The sequence below is a fragment of the Podarcis melisellensis genome (genome assembly GCF_964234715.1).
Source record: "Podarcis melisellensis genome assembly, chromosome: 2".
In the NCBI taxonomy this organism is placed as follows: Eukaryota; Metazoa; Chordata; class Lepidosauria; order Squamata; family Lacertidae; genus Podarcis; species Podarcis melisellensis.
In genome coordinates, this window is record NC_138529.1 from 118,373,968 (window position 1) to 118,390,159 (window position 16,192).

Here is a 16,192-nt window from a genome sequence, read left to right on the forward strand (position 1 = left end):
ATTAATTTAAAAAAAGAAGAATGCTTTTATTTTAAATGCCTCTCTGGGTTATTTGTGGGACCTGCCTGGTGTTTTTACATGAGCAGAATGTGTGCTTTTATTTAAAATGCATCTCTGGGCTATTTGTGGGGCATAAGAATTCATTCATTACCCCCCCCAAAAAAAATATAGTCTGGCCCACCACATGGCTGAAAAAGATTGCTGACCCTTGTGCTAAACTGACCCCAAACTTCTTGTCTACGTGACAAGCATATGCTACTGTGAAAAGAGCCGATATCACTTTCCTGGAAAAAAACAAGCAAAAGCAGGGAGACGTTCATCCAAACATAGCAGAGGAAAGCTCCCTCAGAACCACCCAGCCAATCCGAGCACGTTTCCTCAGTGAAGGTCATGCCGCTCTGCTTGGTTGCTAAGCAGCAGCTCCGCCCACCCCTCTTGGCCAGCTCTCTTTAAACACTACCAGATTTAACCCTTAGCTGATAAACTGCATGATCCCTGCTGTTGACCTTCCAACATTCCTGACCTCCTTGTCTCTCGCAGGTGATGAAACCGTGCTGACGATTTGTACTCAGCCATCTCTCCTTGGGTCACCAAATCAGGTAGAGGGAATCAGGCCCGGGGACCCTGCCAGTACCGCTATCTTGCTACCCACTAGGAAGGCTGTCAACGCCACTCATGAAGATTTGAATCAGGAGCGGGGAACCTCAGGCATCATAGTCAGGGGCACTAACTGCGGCCCTCCAAGCCTCTCTCTGGCCCTTGATCTTGCCTGTTGTTTCCTTGGATGGAGGTAGAAAATTTTTCCTCTGGATCCGCCCCAAATATTGTCTTGAATGGAAAGAGGCTCCCAGGTGGGAAAAAAAAGCTTCTCCAGCCTCTACAGTGGTACCTTGGTTCTCAAACGCCTTGGTACTCCAACAACTTGGAACCCAAACACTGCAAACCCGGAAGTAAGTGTTCCAGTTTGCAAACTTTTTGGGGAAGCCGAATGTGCCTCCGTTTTGAGTGCCTTGATTCAATTGTGAGTGTTACGCTGAGGTCTGTCTGTGTTTGCTATTTAATTTTCATTTTTGTTTTTGTGGCTCTTTTTGTTTTGTTTTTGTGACTGTGTGGAACCCAGTTCAGCTACCGACTGATTGATCGTGTGATTGCAGTGCATTGTTTATTGCTTTCATTTTATGGATTAATGGTCTCGTTAGATGGTAAAATTCATGTTCAATTGCTGTTTTAGAGGTTGTTTTCAGAAATCTGGGACGGATTAATCCATTTTGCATTACTTTCTATGGGAAAGCGCGCCTTGGTTTTGGAATGCTTTGGTTTGGGAACAGACATCCGGAATGGATTAAGTTTGAGAACCAAGGTACCAATGTATATTAATCCTGAGGGTAATGCCCATTCACTTCCCCTTAACAAGGCTCTGGGATTTTGCTTGTAGGCCGGTCTATTTTGATATTTGCAAGGAAGCATTTTCCCCACCTGCCTTCTCTCTCTCTCAGGACTCAGTTTCACTGAAGAGGAATGGGCTTTGCTGGGTCCTGACCAGAGAGCCCTGAACAGCCAAATTATGAAGGAGATTTGCAGGATCATGTCCTCTCTCGGTAAGGTTCCCTTTTACTCTGCTTGATGATAATATATCTTCAGAAATGCAAGTAAATTAACTGGCAATACTCAACGGGTTTAACGACTGTGTGTCAGCATCACAAGTCTTATTCTTTTGGTCCAGCGAGATTTATCTATTTGTGTATATCTTCCGTATATCTATTTCTATAGCTCTGCTTCTGTTTATCTACCGTTTTCCCATTTAACAAAAATCCACAGGATTGCCTTAAATATGATTGCCCATGGCGAAACTTACCAGAAGAATAAGAAATCAAGATAACATTTTTTTAAAATAAAAGAATGGAAATGGTTTATTGAATATTTACAGATAAATTGTAAACAGATAAAAACATTGGTAGGATTATTGTAATAACCTGCAGTTTCATACCAGCATATATTTAAAGAAGATGAATAAATGAGCAAATTAAGTTAATTTGGATATGCAGAAGATATTAAAGATAAATTTAAGGAAGCGCAGAAAGAGGGGGAAGGAAGTCAAACCTTGAAATGTCAAAATGATTGTAAAATTAGTGAAATGTATAAACGTAAAAGTATTTTAAAAATATTTTTAAAAAATAATTGATTGCCTTCTAAACCACCGTCTCAAGGCAATTTATATAAAAAATGTTTAAAAAAGCAGTTATATACACCAAGGCAACAAATAAAAATAAGACTAAAACCGTAACAAGTGGACACCCATTATTAAAATCTATTTATCCAGCTGGAAAAGGTGGAAAATGTCCCAATTCCCTACCCCTCCCCCGAAAGGGATGCCATTCCACAGAACACAGACAGTGACACTAAAAGCCCCATTCTGGGTGTGTGCTTTGGAGATCTTTGGAACTTGCAGGAGAATCTCTGTTGTATATCTGGGACTGAGCAGAACAGGGACTTGCATGTGAGTACAAACTCCTTGAACTCAGCCCAGTAGCAGATTGGTAGCAAGTGCAAATCCCACTAGCAAGGTGTTCTATGCTGGCAGTAGTTTCCTCCCACAAGCATGACGTGGATGGCACTGTGGTCTAAACCACTGAGCCTCTTGGGCTTGCTGATGGCAAGGTTGGCGGTTTGAATCTGTGCGACGGAGTGAGCTCCTGCTGCTCTGCCCCAGCTCCTGCCAACCTAGTAGTTCGAAAGCACGCCGGTGCAATTAGGTAAATAGGTACCACTGTGGCAGGAAGGCAAACAGTGTTTTCGTGAGTTCTGGTTTCCGTCACGGTGTTCCATTGCGCCAGAAGCGGTTTAGTCCTGCTGGCCATATGACCCAGAAAGCTGTCTGTGGACAAACGCCAGCACCCTCTGCCTGAAAGCAAGATGAGCGCTGCAACCCCACAGTCGCCCTTGACTGGACTTAACTGTCCAGGGATCCTTTACCTTTTTTACCTTGCTCACACAAGCCACCTGGCTATTGCGTTCTGCACCAGCTACAGCCTGTGACCCAACCTTCTACGATATCTGTGTGTATGGTGCATTGCTGTAAGCTAACCATGAGGGATGTGAGCAGATCCCACATTTTTTTTCCAGTGTAGGTGGGACTCATGAGGGTTTTTTAAAAAAGTTCATAAAGATTTTATTTTCGTAAAGCTTTTTCTGTTTCATTTTATGATGCACATGAAACAGAGATAGCAGCTATAACTGTAGGGATCAGAAGGGATTACTATGAGGAATTATAAAATATGCATCAAGCCATTGTGTCCGCGATGAAAACACTGCGCTGACTGGGTTTGATTCATTGACAATAATTTCTGATCAAATCCCACAAGCCTCTACATCCACGCCATTTTTCTCTACTGCCATTTCTCTATGTCTGACAAGCACGTATAAGCATTCTAGGACACAGACCAGTTGCCGGTTGCTGCACCAGGCATCCTAGGCCATAAAGTTAATAGGTTACTTTGATGTAGTTTGTTAATCTTTAGATAGATCTTAGGGCCAGGAAGAGAGTTCAGGAAGAGAGTTCACAAAGAGATGGTGAATACTACCCTTCCTTCCTTTATCCCACGTGGCATTTTTAGAAATGCTCAGAGGAAATCTGATCGGTTCTTGCAAACACTGTGTAAAAAGTTCTTTTGTGAATAAAACGACCTGGGCCAAGGGGGGGGGGAGGAGAGAATTATTATACGCACCCCTCCCAAAGTCTTGCTGGTCAAGCCTCGTGTGTATTTTATTAATCAGAGTCCAATCCTTCCTTGCTTTGGAAGCGCTACATATAACAGCAAATGAAAATTAGAATATGAAAAGCAAAACTATAGAATGGGCACCTAGACTTGTACATGGATTCAAACAGCACAGTCCAAGTGAATAATATTGGCATTATCTGATGATCAAGTATATCTCCGGATTTGCCAAGCTTGTGACAACAGCTGTCTAGCAGATGATGTATATAGAATCATAGAACTGTAGTTATAAGGGACCCCATGGGTCATCTAGTCCAACCCCAGCAATGAAGTAATAACGGCTAAGGCATCCATAGCAGAAGCCCATCCCACCTCTGCTTAAAAACCTCCAAGGAAGGAGAGCCCGCCACCTCCCGAGGGAGACTGTTCCATTGTCAAAACAGCTCTTACTGTCAGAAAGTTCTTCCACTCCAATAATGGCTGTCCTGGGGGGACCAGAACACGATCATTGGTTTACTCTCTGTAGGAGTTATTTCATATGATTAAAGATCTTCCCACACGCCAACCCTTTCTAAGATGTTTCCCTTGTACAAGTTCTTTACTGTTTAGGAAGGGAGTCCCTGTCACTGAAGTTCTTTCCATACGCCAAACATTTCTAAGAGTTCTATGAGTTTCTATGAGTTCTTTGGTGGCTAGTAAGGTTACCACTACGACTGAAGCTTTTTCCACACTCCAAACATGTATACGGTTTCTCTCCTGTATGAATTCTTTGATGCAACTTAAAGGCACTATGGTGACTGAAGCTCTTTCCACACTCTGAACATGTATACGGTTTCTCTCCTGTATGAATTCTTTGATGCGACTTAAGGGAGCTACTACGACTGAAGCTTTTTCCACACTCCGAACATGTATACGGTTTCTCTCCTGTATGAGTTCTTTGATGCAACTTAAAGGCGCTATGGTGACTGAAGCTTTTTCCACACTCCGAACATGTATACGGTTTCTCTCCTGTATGAGTTCTTTGATGCGGCTTAAAGGCGCTATGGTGACTGAAGCTCTTTCCACACTCTGAACATGTATACGGTTTCTCTCCTGTATGAGTTCTTTGATGCGACTTAAGGGAGCTACTGCGACTGAAGCTCCTTCCACACTCCAAACATGTATACGGTTTCTCTCCTGTATGAGTTCGTTGATGCAACATAAGGGAGCTACTGCACCTGAAGCTCCTTCCACACTCTGAACATGTATACGGTTTCTCTCCTGTATGAATTCTTTGATGCAACCTGAGTTGGCTACCACGACTGAAGCTCTTCCTACACTCCAAACATTTATAAGGTTTCTCTCCTGTGTGCAATCTTTGATGCGAGGAAAGGTAGTCAACGCGACTGAAGCTCTTTCCACACTCCAAACATGTATATTGTTTCTCCCCTATATGAATTCTTTCATGTGAGGAAAGGTAGTCAATGCGACTGAAGCTCTTGCCACATTCCCAGCACTTACAAGGTTTGCTGCCTCGATGAGTTTGTTGATGTCTAGTAAGCGCATTGCTGCGAGCGAAGCGCATTCCACACTCCAAACACGTATGCGGTTTCTCCCCTGTATGAGTTCTTTGATGCGACTTAAGTGAGCTACTCTTACTGAAGCTCCTTCCACACTCCGAACATGTATACGGTTTTTCCCCTGTATGAGATCTTTGATGTGAAGTAAGGGCACCAATGTGACTGAAACTCTTTCCACACTCTGAACATGTATACGGTTTTTCCCCTGTATGAGATCTTTGATGTGAGGTAAGGGCACCAATGTGACTGAAACTCTTTCCACACTCTGAACACGTATAAAGTTTTTCCCCTGTATGAGATCTTTGATGCAAGGTAAGGGCACCACAGTGACTGTAGCTCTTTCCACACTCCAAGCATTTATACGGTTTCTCCCCTGTATGAGTTCTTTGATGCAACTTAAGGTTGCTAATCTGACTGAAGCTCTTTCCACACTCTGAACATGTATACGGTTTCTCTCCTGTATGAGTTCTTTGATGCGAGGTAAGCTGGTCACATCGACGGAAGCTCCTTCCACACTCTAAACATGTATACGGTTTCTCCCCTGTATGAGTTCTTTGATGCAACTTAAGGTTGCTAATCTGACTGAAGCTCTTTCCACACTCTGAACATGTATACGGTTTCTCTCCTGCATGAGTTCTTTGATGCGAAGTAAGCTGGTCACATCGACGGAAGCTCCTTCCACACTCTAAACATGTATACGGTTTCTCTCCTGTATGAGTTCTTTGATGCAAGGTAAGGGCACCACAGTGACTGTAGCTCTTTCCACACTCCAAGCATTTATACGGTTTCTCCCCTGTATGAGTTCTTTGATGCCTAGTAAGATGGCCACGTTCACTGAAGCTCTTTCCACACTCGGAACATATATATGGTTTCTCTCCTGTATGAGTTCTTCGATGCAAGATAAGGGCAGTACTGTGACTGAAGCTCTTTCCACACTCTAAACATGTATACGGTTTCTCCCCTGTGTGTACTCTTTGATGTATAGTAAGAGTTGAGCGACGACCAAAACTCTTTCCACACACGCTGCATTCATGCTTTTTCTCCTCTATGTGAATTTGATTTTCAACATCCTGAAACGTACCAAAGTCACCCGCCGGCTTCTGCTTTCGTCTCCCCTCTCGCCTGCTGCCTCCATCTTGAACCCTCAGATTCCTTTGTTCTTTGGATCCTTTTGGTGACACTTCTGATTGTTCCCCTTCTGCCAGCATCCCTTCAACAACTCCTGATGGAATAAAAAGGCAAACTGATGAAATGTTAAAGGAATGTCTTCACCCTAATCATTCAGTCAGGACACCAAGATCCATGTCCCAGGGCCTTGTGGCAGTTCCTTCACTGTGAGAAGGGAACTTACAGGGAACGAGGTAGAGCGGCTTCTTGGTAGTGGTGCCCACCCTGGGGAAAGCTATTCCGTCAGATGTCTAGGAAACAAACAACTATACACCTTTTAGAAGACAACTGGAGGCAGGTATGTAGAGGGAAGTTTTAAATGTTTTGTTATGCTTTTATATTTGTTAGAAACCAGCTAGAGTGGCTGGGGCAACCCAGTCAGATCCGTGGGGTACAAATAATGAAAGTATTAGTATTGCATTAATATGGTATTATTATTTATTGAGTTTATATACTGCCCTACACCCGAAGGACTCAGCATGGTTCACAGAAAAGATCACATCATATATAATCAGAATAAAACCCAACCCAATAACACCCCCTAAAAAAGAGCCACGTTTGAAAAAGACTATAGGATGTCAAGCATATCAAGCAAAAACCTGGTTAAAAAGGAACATGTTTGCATGGCACCTAAAGGTGTATACCCCTTCATGCATCACTGCCTTGTCGTAGCGAAGGGGCTTGAATAACTCGGCCATGACCTATGCCATGCAGGGCCACCTAAGACAGACAGGTCAGCCGAGAGTTTAGACTAAATGTGATCCACTTGGAGAAGAAACTGGCAACCCACTCCAGTATTATGCCATGAAAGCTCCATGGACATAAAAAAGGAGAAGCTTTGAGAGGAATGCTCTGAATCATGGGGAGTATAAGGAAGGCGCCAGGTGAACTTCCCTGGGGAGAGCATTCCACAGACAGGGAGCCACTGCAGAGAAGGCCCTGTTCTCGTGTTGCCACTCTCCAGACCACTTGAGGAGAAGGCCCACGAAGGAGGACCTCAGGATCTGGCTAGGTTCATATGGAAAGAAGCAGCCCTTGAAGTATTGTGATCCTGAGCCATGTAAGGCTTTATAGGTCAAAACCAGCACCTTGAATTGAGCCCGGAAACTAACTGGTAGCCAGTGCAGTCGGACCAGGAAGGGGGTAATATGCTCAAACCGTCTTACTCCAGTGAGCAGCCTGGCCGCTGAATTCTGCACTAGCTGAAGTTTCCAAACTATCTTCAGAGGCAGCCCTACGTATAACGCATATCTATATCTAACCTTGAAGTTCCCAGAGCATAGACAATGGTAGATAGGCTATCCTTGTCCAGATAGGGGTGTAGCTGGGCTACCAGCCAAAGGTGATGAAAGGCACTCCAGGCCATCTGAGCCTCAAGCAACGGATCCAGGATTACCCCCAAGCTACGAACCTGCTCCTTCAGAGGAAGTGTAACCCCATCAAGACCTTCCAGCCATCTGCTCTAGGGAACCACCCACTAACTGAGCCTCACTCTTATCTGGATTGAGCTTCAATTTGTTGGCTTTCATTCAGTCCATTACCTAGGCAAGACACTGGTGGGAGAGGGTCTCAGGGGTAGTAGTAATAGTACTAGTACTAGTAGTAGCATTAGCCTGTCTGTATAAGGCCTCAGCCACGCTTGTAATTTTAATGTGGACTTGAAGTTGCTCGTTTCTCCTCTTTTTTAACTTCTTCTGCCCAGAACTCCTCTTGCAGAAACTGCTATATTTAATTGAAACACAAATGTTTTAAAATGTGTGTGGCTTGCAGGGGGTTATTGGGTTGATTTTGTTTATGTTTTGATTGTGTAGTTTGAGTTTTTATATTGCAATTTTATCCTGTGAACTGCCCTAAGGCCTGTGGGTATAGGGAGGTATACGATTTAATAAATTATAATAAAATCAGGCCGGATAAAAATGATTACAAGTTACAGGGGGAGCCCCAGCAGAAGGTTTCCCAATGCTTAAGGGTTTGCCTTGACCCCAAGCCCTATCTATGGGGAGCCCAAGGAAGGTCCCCCACCTGCCCAAGTTGGCCTGCAGGGAGGAGAGCAGGAGAAAGATCTGCCCTTCCATTGGGAAAATATTTCCTACCCCCATACAAAGGGGGAAAGCCCTATAAATGCATTATTTTAGCGGAATTATACACAGAATGCATTAATTATGGTAAATGTAAATATTTGGGGAAATACCCTTTGCAAAAGCGTGAGCATTAGGCGAGATCTGCACCAAAATGCTGACCAATTTTCAAGAGATCTTTAAAAATGTGAAAATCTGGATAAACTGACGACTAGAAAAAGGAGACGCAGAAAAAAAAATTACATTGAAACGGTTTGCCTAACAGGGTTTTTTTTTAATCCCTCCCCACAGCTCCCTCCAGCAGCCCCCCACTCCCCCCCCCAATTATAATATATAACAATAGGACGCACATCCAGCGCCTCCGCGTGGAAAGACAGCCGCCGCCATGTTCGGCATCTTCCTCCCCAAGCGGGACAGGAAGCGGAAGCTGCTATTCTCCCGACAGCCTTTTTTCCTCCGCTCTAGGAATCTCAGCTCTCTGTCGCCGCTGCTCTTAACCGTTTCGGAGCCGAGCGGCAGGAGCCTCTGGGATTCTCCGGGCAAAGAGCAGGAGAGGCGCTGGTCTCGCCTCCGGAAAGCCCCGCTGGATCAGCTGCACGGGCGCCCAAAACGTTTTCTAAACTATTTTTAAAAATATATATATTTTTTATTTTCAATTTTCAAAATAACATTTTTCCTTTTGGTGCCTACATATCCAATCCAAATTTGCAATAAATGGCTTTCCCCCTAGCCCCCCTGGTTTCCATTCCCCCCCTTTATTCTCCTTGCATATAATTACATTTCTACAATTAATTTCAACTTATTTCCCCCCTCCTAATTCTATTCTTAGTTCATAAATGTTACACCAAACTTGCTAATGTTTTGACGTTTTGACAGTGTTCTCTAAAATAATCCATAAAACTTTCCCATTCTAGACCGAATTTCTTCTCATTTTGGTGCCTGATCTGGACGGTGGTTGTTGTTGTTTAGTCGTTTAGTCGTGTCCGACCCTTCGTGACCCCCTGGACCAGAGCACGCCAGGTGAACTGATCTTCACGGTTAGTTTAGCCATTTCGGCAGAGTCCATCATCTTGAGTTTCCCATTCTTCTTTCTTTGGGACCTTTCCTTCTTTCCACATCTGGGCTAGTAGCATTCTGGCCCCTGTAGTCGTATAAATAAACAGTCTCTTGCTTCCTTGGCATTTCTCCTATTACTCCTAGTAAAAAAGCCTCTGGTTTTTTTTAACAAAGGTAATTTTAATGATTTTTAAAAGTTCATTGCATATCATTTCCCAGAAGCCCTTTAGTTTTTGACACGTCCACCACATAGGCTCCCTCTCCTTGCTGCTTCTGCCCATTTGAAGAGGGAGGGTGAGGAAGCAGACAGAGCTAGAAAAGCAAAGAGGAGCCTGGCTGAAAGGAGCTTCCTCCGGAGTAATAATAATTTATACCCCTCCCATCTGGCGGGATTTCCCCAGCCACTCTGGGCGGTTCCCAACAGAAGCATCATCATCATCATCATCATCATTTATTATTTATACCCCACCCATCTGGCTGGGTTTCCCCAGCCACTCTGGGCGGCTTCCAACAGAATCTTAAAATACAATAACCTATTAAACATTATAAGCTTCCCTAAACAGGGCTGCCTTCAGATGTCTGCTACAAGTCAGATAGTTGTTTATTTCCTTGACACCTGATGGGAGGACGTTCCACAGGGCGGGCGTCACCACCAAGAAGGCCCACTGCCTGGTTCCCTGAGTGTCGGCCTCAGCAGGTACATATTGGCTTGATTTTGCTGTTTGCTGAGCTGAGCCTGGAGAAGACGGAACAATGGACTGCTCCCAAAGGGGGTGACCCACTGCAGGTGGGGCTGCCTGTTCCAGAGGCTGGTGTGTGTCGACTCTTCCTGATACAGGGCTGCCCCCAAAGATGCGCCGCAGTCTTCACAACCTGCTGACTCCTCCCTTCACCCGCTAGCTGAGTTGTTGGTTTCCAGATGTCATGGAAAGATACCCTGAGTTGTTGGTTTCCAGATGTCATGGAAAGATACCCTGAGGCAGATGTTTGGTGGCAGGACGGTATAAACCCTAGAAGGCTGCAAAAGAAGAGATTATAGAGAGCAATCTGAGCTTTCCTTTTTCAAGACGTTCTCAGTCCTCATGGCATAGCAGTGATTTCAGAAGCCAAATAAATTGTGCCAAATGTATTCCTCCCGGAAAAGCAAAGCTTCGCCACCCCAACCTGAAACCCTGCCAAGTTAGTTGAACAATACCTTTATTAGGCCTTACAAAAACATCACAGAATAGTGGCAAGGTGTTACTCAGAGCAGGGGACGCAGGATAAGGAAATAGAAAAAGATGAAGTATACAAATTAGGGTGGATCGTGTTGTATGCACGAGGTCAGCCTGTAGACCTGATAACACCCCATCTGAACTATACATTCAAAGCAGTATCAAACCATTTTAATGCCGTTGTCGTTGTCCCCCGCCGGGGATCCTGGGAAGCATAGTTTGTTAAGCAGAGCTGTTAGGAGACACATTTTCCCTCACAGAGCTAAAGTTCCCAGCATTCCCTGGGAAGTCGCAGCCCTGTATCAGGAAGTTTTTAATGTTTGGTGTTTTCTTACAATACAAATTTTTTATTACCATCATAAACCAGCATAAAAGGGTGGGATACAGTCATTTAAAATTTGAAAAGTGTTTTGGAAAGCTAAAAAGTATGAAAAGGTGAATATAAAAGTCTATAAGAATTTAAAGGAAGCTAAAATGGGTTAAACCACAGAGCCTAGGACTTGCCCATCAGAAGCTCGGCGGCTCGAATCCCCGCGACGGGGTGAGTTCCCGTTGCTCGGTCCATAGCGGTTCGAAAGCACGTCAAAGTGCAAGTAGATAAATAGGTACCGCTCCTGCGGGAAGGTAAACGGCGTTTCCGTGCGCTGCTCTGGTTCACCAGAAGCGGCTTAGTCATGCTGGCCACATGACCCGGAAGCTGTATGCCAGCTCCCTCAGCCAATAAAGCGAGATGAGCGCCGCAACCCCAGAGTCGGCCACAACTGGACCTAATGGTCAGGGGTCCCTTTACCTTTAAATTAATCTAAAAGAAGGGATAGGAGCATTGGGTGTGTGTGGAAGAGCATAAAAGGTTGATATATGAAAGACTTCTAACTATCAATTTACAGAGCACTCTGATATGTTCATTTGTGGCACAGGTCATCCCCTGGCAAATTTTGAGCGCTGCTGTGCAGAATCTAGCAACATTGCAAGTCATAGCAGGATGGGTACCTGAGAGCAGCAGGGAGGCATAGAATTGCCCTGTGCGTTCTGGGTACTTATGAAGTAGTGGGGAAACCAGGCTAAGATTAATGTCTCTATTATACAAGCACTGTCCTGAGTCACAGGGGCATCGTCTCTCTGAGAAGGGAGGGCATGACATCGATGGTCAGGGTAAAAGCCAATGTTTTATTATGTTTTATATATGCTAGAAACCCAGCCAGATGGGCAGGGTATAAATAATAACATCCTTCTTCTACTTCTTCTTCTTCTTCCTTCTCCTCCTCACCCCCTCCTCCTTCTCCGTCTTCTTCTTCTTCTTCTTTCTTCTCCTCCACCCCCTCCCTCTTCTTCTTCTTCTTCTTCTTCTTCACTCTCGGAGCTGTAACTCTCTGTGCAGGGCAGTATATACAGGTGAGATTGTTAATTTGGGGTTTGCATCAGCCGTAATCATCACAATTATAACAAATAAAGGCTTGACGTATCTCACTTTGCATGTCATGAGTCTAATATATTAGTTTCACCTTTTAAGTTGAATTACTGAAATAAATGATCTGTCCCATGATATTCTAATTTTTCGAGTTTCACCTGTAAATTCAATAAATAAAAATTAATTAAATAAAGGAGGCTCCCTCAGGTTTGTAGTCCATCTTCAAATCTCCGCACTCTCTAGCCTGGTGGCGAGATGGGCTCATCCACAGTTGCTCAAGGAAAATCTCCTGCCCAACAGTGCAACCTTTTACTCACCAATAATTTGCTCTTGGTTTTGCAGGACCTGGCAGCCCCTCAGATGAGGAGAATCTCCACCTTGAGACAGAAACTGGCAGAAACGGGAGAAGCTGGTTCAGCCTCCGTGGAGAAACATGACTCCTTTGGCTCTGAAGAAGGAAGAGAGGCTAGTGCTTGTTGGACCATCCAGGCTGAACGCAGTGCGGGATTCTGGGAAAGAACCACGCAGATCAACGCAGGTGAAGAAGAGACCCTCAGCTTAGACGTACAATGCTGGCATTTTGGGCTTTTCTACTCCCGGGAGGCCGAGGGACCCCAAGACTCCACCATCTTTGCCCTCAGTGGCTGAAGTTTCACTGAGATAATAATAATAATAATAATAATAATAATAATAATAATAATAATAATAATAATAAATGTTTTATTTATATCCTGCCCTCCCCAGCTGAAGCCGGGCTCAGAGCGGCTAACATCAAATGTATAACACATTAACATAAAATCAGACAATCAATTAAAATACATCCTCACCTGAGATATTTCCCAGGAAGTGAGGGGGAGATACCCTAAAAAGTTTCACTAATTGCCCAAAGTCTTCTAGAACGTCTCAACTCTCCCCAAAAAGTGTTTTCCCTCTTAGAATTTTATTTTTGATCCTAGTCCTCATTGCTGTTTCAGGTAAAGGAACGAACTGCAGAGGCAGGAGGAGATTTCTCTGAGGTCAAGGAAACATTCCTTGTGGAGGCCTATCAATCAGGAAGATGATGGAGAAGCCGCCTTACGGAGTAAGCATAGATGGGCACCTTCGACCAGAAGAATGGCTCCTTGCAAGTTCAGGATGAGCACGATGTGGCACTTGTCTGAGCGCCAGTCCCTCAGGTTGCTGGATCCAAGGGGACATTGAAATAAGGCCATCCATCTGCTAAACCACGGGTAGACAACCTAAGGCCCAGGGGCCAGGTGCAGCCCAATCGCCTTCTCAATCCGGCCCACGGATGCTCCAGGACTTTGTCTTTTATTATTATTATTATTATTTTTTTGTTTCTTATCTTTGCTACTTCTTTATTTTTTTCTTTCTTTATAAATGTTCTATTTTATACAATTTTCTTTCTTTTTTTACCTGTTAAGAAATAGTACATAATGCTTGTACAGACATGTAAATTTTTTAATCAATCAAGAATATTAATTTAAAAAAAGAAGAATGCTTTTATTTTAAATGCCTCTCTGGGTTATTTGTGGGACCTGCCTGGTGTTTTTACATGAGCAGAATGTGTGCTTTTATTTAAAATGCATCTCTGGGCTATTTGTGGGGCATAAGAATTCATTCATTACCCCCCCCCAAAAAAAATATAGTCTGGCCCACCACATGAACTGAGGGACGGTGGACCGGCCCATGGCTGAAAAAGATTGCTGACCCTTGTGCTAAACTGACCCCAAACTTCTTGTCTACGTGACAAGCATATGCTACTGCGAAAAGAGCCGATATCACTTTCCTGAAAAAAAACAAGTAAAAGCAGGGAGACGTTCATCCAAACATAGCAGAGGAAAGCTCCCTCAGAACCACCCAGCCAATCCGAGCACGTTTCCTCAGTGAAGGTCATGCCGCTCTGCTTGGTTGCTAAGCAGCAGCTCCGCCCACCCCTCTTGGCCAGCTCTCTTTAAACACTACCAGATTTAACCCTTAGCTGATAAACTGCATGATCCCTGCTGTTGACCTTCCAACATTCCTGACCTCTTTGTCTCTCGCAGGTGATGAAACCGTGCTGACGATTCGTACTCAGCCATCTCTCCTTGGGTCACCAAATCAGGTAGAGGGAATCAGGACCGGGGAGCCTGCCAGTACCGCTATCTTGCTACCCACTAGGAAGGCTGTCAACGCCACTCATGAAGATTTGAATCAGGAGTGGGGAACCTCAGGCCTCATGGTAGGGGGCACTAACTGCGGCCCTCCAAGCCTCTCTCTGGCCCTTGATCTTGCCTGTTGTTTCCTTGGATGGAGGTAGAAAATTTTGCCTCTGGAACCGCCCCAAATATTGTCTTGAATGGAAAGAGGCTCCCAGGTGGGGAAAAAAAGCTTCTCCAGCCTCTACAGTGGTACCTTGGTTCTCAAACGCCTTGCTACTCCAACAACTTGGAACCCAAACACTGCAAACCCGGAAGTAAGTGTTCCAGTTTGCAAACTTTTTGGGGAAGCCGAATGTGCCTCCGCTTTGAGTGCCTTGATTCAATTCTGAGTGTTACGCTTCTGTTTTGAGTGTTACGCTGAGGTCTGTCTGTGTTTGCTATTTATTTTGCGTTTTTGTTTTTGTGGCTCTTTTTGTTTTGTTTTTGTGACTGTGTGGAACCCAGTTCAGCTACCGACTGATTGATCGTGTGATTGCAGTACATTGTTTATTGCTTTCATTTTATGGATCAATGGTCTCGTTAGATGGTAAAATTCATGTTCAATTGCTGTTTTAGGGGTTGTTTTCGGAAGTCTGGGACGGATTAATCCATTTTACATTACTTTCTATGGGAAAGCGCACCTTGGTTTTGGAATGCTTTGGTTTGGGAACAGACCTCCAGAATGGATTAAGTTTGAGAACCAAGGCACCAATGTATATTAATCCTGAGGGCAATGCCCATTCACCTCCCCTTAACAAGGCTTTGGGATTTTGCTTGTAGGCCGGTCTATTTTGATATGTGCAAGGAAGCATTTCCCCCCCCTCTCCCTCTCAGGACTCAGTTTCACTGAAGAGGAATGGGCTCTGCTGGGTCCTGACCAGAGAGCCCTGAACAGCCAAATTATGAAGGAGATTTGCAGGATCGTGTCCTCTCTCGGTAAGGTTCCCTTTTATTCTGCTTGATGATAATATATCTTCAGAAATGCAAGTAAATTAACTGGCAATACTCAACGGGTTTAACGACTGTGTGTCAGCATCACAAGTCTTATTCTTTTGGTCCAGCGATATTTATCTATTTGTGTATATCTTCCGTAAATCTATTTCTATAGCTCTGCTTCTGTTTATCTACCATTTTCCCATTTAACAAAAATCCACAGGAGGATTGCCTTAAATATGATTGCCTATGGCGAAACTTACCAGAAGAATAAGAAATCAAGATAACATTTTTTTTTAAATAAAAGAATGGAAGTGGTTTATTGAATATTTACAGGTAAATTGTAAACAGATAAAAACATTGGTAGGATTTTAGTAATAACCTGCAGTTTCATACGAGTATATATTTAAAGATGAATAAATGAGCAAATTAAGTTAATTTGGATATGCAGAAGATATTAAAAATAAATTTAAGGAACCACAGAAAAAGGGGGAAGGAAGTCAAACCTTGAAATGTCAAAATGATTGTAAAATTAGTGAAATGTATAAACATGAAAAGTATTTAAAAAAAATAATTGCCTTCTAAACCACCGTCTCAAGGCAATTTATATAAAAAATGTTTTAAAAAGCAGTTATATACACAAAGGCAACTAATAAAAATAAAACTAAAACCGTAACAAGTGGAAACCCATTATTAAAATTTATTTATCCAGCTGGAAAAGGTGGAAAATGTCCAGAACAGGGACTTGCATGTGAGTACAAACTCCTTGAACTCAGCCCAGTAGCGGATTGGTAGCAAGTGCAAATCCCACTAGCAGGCTGTTCTATGCTGGCAGTAGTTTCCTCTCACAAGCCTGACATGGATGGCACTGTGGTCTAAAC

The 16,192-nt window shown here is 43.8% G+C and overlaps 1 protein-coding gene across 1 annotated transcript in view; it reads left to right on the forward strand.

Moving 5' to 3' along the window:
• Positions 1-16,192, forward strand: part of LOC309364811 (zinc finger protein with KRAB and SCAN domains 8-like) — an 82,156-nt gene that overhangs the window by 1,020 nt on the left and 64,944 nt on the right. The gene's annotated exons all lie outside the window — the stretch shown is intronic.